This window comes from Magnolia sinica, chromosome 18 (assembly GCF_029962835.1).
Source record: "Magnolia sinica isolate HGM2019 chromosome 18, MsV1, whole genome shotgun sequence".
Lineage (NCBI taxonomy): Eukaryota > Viridiplantae > Streptophyta > Magnoliopsida > Magnoliales > Magnoliaceae > Magnolia > Magnolia sinica.
The window spans coordinates 49330229-49334551 of NC_080590.1; the positions used below are offsets into that span (position 1 = coordinate 49330229).

Consider the following 4323-nt stretch of genomic DNA (forward strand, 5'->3'; position numbering starts at 1 on the left):
TACACATGATATGGTTGGGCTACCTGGATCTTTGAATTTATTCGGCACGTCTTACTTCAGGATGACACTCACTTTCTCAATCAAGAAGATCTTTTTTTGAATACTCTGCCGTCATTTAGTCGTGCATAGGTCTTTCAGGAATTTGGCATATAAAGGTATTTGTTTTACGGCATCAAGTAGAGGAATGTTGACTTTCACTTATTTCAACACCTCTAGAATATCTTGAGTTAGAGAGAGATTTTGGTGCAACCAACCGTTGGGGAAATGGAGCAACTGGCTTATCTAGAAGTTTCGGTTCTAATTTTTGTCGGGCATCACTAAATCCCTCATTGTTGTCCTCTTTTAACTCTTGAGGCTTTTTGGGCCTAACCGGAAGGGTTTTATCAATAATCTTCCCACTCCTAAGAGTGGTGATGGATTTAGCATGCTTTATTTGATTTAAAGAGCTTGGGTTGCCAACTTCATATTGCAGCTTTGGATTGGGAAGAGGTTGAGCTGGGAGGCTCCCCTTATTTCCAATCGTGTTTTCGGCCTTAAGTCCTCGTAATGTTTTGTTAAGGTCTTGCAAGACTTATAGCATACCCTGATTGAAATGATCTTGCTTTTCAAAATGTTTTAAAATCGGATCCTCTTGAGGTTTCTCTTGTTATTGTTGTGAAGTCTGATTAAAGAAACCTTGAGAGGTATCAGTTTGTCCATTCCTACAACTAAAATTTGGATGATTTTTCCCACTGGGATTGTACGTATTAGAGGTAGGTCCATTAAAAGGTCTTTGATAGTTATTTACGGCATTGGATTGCTCAGTCAATACCTCCTGAAAGGCAGATATGGTTGGACAATTTTCAGTTGTGTGACTGTTACAACCACAAATACCGTAAACAACTTCCTTACCCTTGTCCTTCCTTGATTCCATGGCCTCGAATTTCCTTATGAGATTAGCTACTTTAGAATTGAGACATCATGATCTTTTAAAAGGTATACTCTGCCCATTTCCTTTGATTGAGTGGGCCTAGAAGTGGTATTTGATTTTAGGTATGTGTCCCATGCTTGTGTGTTTTCAGCAAGTCTATCCAAGTAATCCCACACATCATCGACATTTTTATTCATAAATTCTCCATTGCACATTGTCTCGACCAATTGGCGCATGGAAGATGTCAGTCCATCATAGAAAAAGTGTGTAATGTGCCACGTTTCAAATCCGTGTTGTGGGCATGAGCTAACAAAGTCCATAAACCACTCCCAACATTGGAAGAATGTTTCATCCTCCTTTTGGGTGAAGTTCATAATTGACTTTTTAAGGGTGTTCGTTTTGTGATATGAAAAATATTTCTTTATGAACTCCCTTGTCATATCATTCCATATGCCTATAGATCGGGGACGTAGTAAATGTAACCACATCTTAGCTTTCTCTTTCAAAGAAAAGGGAAAGAGTTTCAGCCTGACCGTGTCCTCAAATACATTAGGAAAGTATAAAGTGGTTATGATTTCATCAAACTCTTTCAAGTGTAGATACGGATTTTCATATTCAAGCCCATAAAACTTTGGAATGAGTTGAATCACCCCTGGCTTGATATTCATGTGTCCCGTATTTTTAGGAAAAACCATGCATGAGGACATACTCACCCCCGCCTATTATAAATAATCTCGTAAAGTACAATGTGGAGGTGCTTGATGCACCTCATTCTCATCCTGGATGTCCTCCACCCTAGGTTGGGGTAGAAGAGGTTGATTTGCGGCCATAACCTAGTTAACTCTAAGGATCTCAAGTGGTGTCTAATCTGCAATGGATAAATAACCCCTCAACCAATCCTCCTTGAGACATAGAGTGTTGTCACGAACCCACTTGGGCATGAAACACTCGCAACCCTCAATTCAAATTCTAAACCTATATCTAAAAGAAAGGAAAAAGAAAAAAAACAAATCTAGAAAATAAGAGAAAAGAGTTGGAAGGAAGTTACTAAATTAAAAGTCCTAAATTAAAATCCTGCAAAAGGAAATAAAAGAAATTAGTTTCTAAAAACAGAAGAAATCCTAGAATTAGAAAGTTTCTAAAAATAAAAATAGAAAGTTATTACCAATTTAGAATGTGTATGTCAAGGTCCTACAAAACAGGAGAACAAGTTAGGTTCTAGAAATCAGAAAAATCTAAACCTAAAGATAGAAAATCTTAATCTTATCCTAATTCTAAAACTAGTCAATTTCAGAAAAACGTAACGGTCAATCTCCGGCAACGGCGCCAAAAACTTGTTCACTCCCCAAGTATAGGGTTGTGATGTAGTAATAAACTCAGTGAGACCGAGGTCGAATCCCAAGGGACTGAAACCTATACGTAATCTGAAACTAAATAGAACTAGAACTAGACTAAGATGTAATCTAAATCAAGCAAATATGAGGGAATAATTGTGAATAGATTAATTAAAAACTAATAAAAATAAAGGTGGGAACTAGGGTGCAAAGGATTCACTTGTAGCAATTGAGAAGTTACCTTGTATTGATTCAAGGAGACAACTGGAATCAGAGTCCCATCCTATCCAATTAGTAAGAAGAGATTTGTCAGATCTCTGAATGTCTCATGGATCTAATCATTAACAGATACGATTTGGTGTGGATTTGGAAGTGATCCTATCACCTAACCATGTCAGGAGACTACGGCAAACAACAGCAATATACCAAACCCACAGCCAATCACAAGAGAATTGTGAAAGTTACAAAGGGATTCCATCACCCAACCATGCCAAGGAGACAATGGTGAACAACAGGGCCTCCTAAGTTCACAATCTCATTAATGAAAAGAACATACTTAAAGCTATCATAGATCCATTGTAATTTAAGTCACAATAAACCATTAAAAACTAAAAGCATACCTTAATAATCAAATTAGAATCCATAAGGTTCAACAAGACATGAATCAAAACAAGCAACCATCCTAATCACGCTACAAGCTTCACCTCTTAGCCCTAGATAAGAGGTTCAGCCTAGAATAAACATGATTAGGCTAAACATCGTAAAAGAAATACTAAGAAGAAAATAAAATAAATATTACTATACTCTCTCTCTCTCTCTCTCTCTCTCTCTCTCTCTCTCTCTCTCTCTCTGCCTCTTTGTGATGCACGTCCAACCGAGAGCCCCTCTCTCTTTATTTTCTCTTTCTTTTATAACTGAAGGAAGTCGGTGGCTGTGAAGACGTGGGAGGCAATTTCCGCACAAAGAGAGCGGTGGTCCATGCGGAAAAGGTGCGTAAACTGTTACGCAACAGAAGTATCTCAGCCGAAAATAGCAAGTTTCCTGTCTTGTTTGCACGCACAATCATGACCATCAACATGCAGGATCGACCCATCTTCGATCAGTTTTTGCTTTTCGAGAATATGAACGGTTGGGATTTCCCCATCTGCCAGTTGTGGTGGCCCACCTAGATTGTCAGATTCATGCGTGAAACAGGGCTCACGCACGTGACTTACACTGGTGATTTGTGGGGCCCATGATTAGGATTCTTTGAGAAATCCCGTATGTCCATCGAATGAAGCTCGAAAACCCGATCGGGGATGACATTTTTGGGTTGGATTTGGTGTGTCCCACCAGAGTTCTTCTTGCACCGTCCATCTTCCTTCTAAACGGCTGTAATCACATCCTCACTTCTGCTTGGACATTTTCCACCTAGGCCTTGGTAAGAAGAACCTTGGGGTTCTAATAAACGGTCCAGATTAATCATTTGACCCATGTTGGTGGCCCACAAAGGTCAACCACAACTTCCCATGCGAACGCTGACGAAGGAAACGGATGTTTTCATTTTTGTGAAGAAGACTCGGTCAAATCGAGTTTGACCAGCTTGAGCAGTCCGGTGCATAGCCGATATACATGTGCTGGTGTACACACCAGCCGAGGTGGGGTCCACAGTGATGTAGTGTGAGATATCTTCGCCGTCCATCTGTTGTATCATCTACTTTAAGGGGTTGAAACCAAAGTTGAAGCATATCTAAAGATCAGGTGGATCCTAACTCGATGATTTATGGGCTGATCTGTCCGTTGGGCTTCTTCCATAGGGATCCAATGGCTGAAATTTGACGTGTATGGTTACTTTATGGTCCTTAGGCCATATATAAAGTTTCAAACTAATCGAATGGTGGGAACCCTGTGATATTGCATTCTGGACTAATTTCGGGCCACTTGAGCTTTAGTTTCTTGATTTTCTCGGATCTTTGGCGTGTAAATTCATCGATCTTAGTCCCGTGGGGTCCATCCCTTACCTTGGTGAATTCTGAGTATTAAATATATGCTTTAGCATCCTATTTCAATCTACGCTCGTAAATACATCCTACATTACAA

The 4323-nt window shown here is 39.6% G+C and overlaps 1 non-coding gene across 1 annotated transcript; it reads left to right on the forward strand.

Annotated features, from left to right (window-relative positions):
- The first annotated feature begins 1195 nt into the window (after positions 1-1195).
- Positions 1196-1302, forward strand: LOC131234183 (small nucleolar RNA R71). Its single transcript, XR_009165591.1, has one exon. It is a non-coding gene; the product is annotated as a small nucleolar RNA R71 (small nucleolar RNA).
- Positions 1303-4323: the final 3021 nt, after the last annotated feature.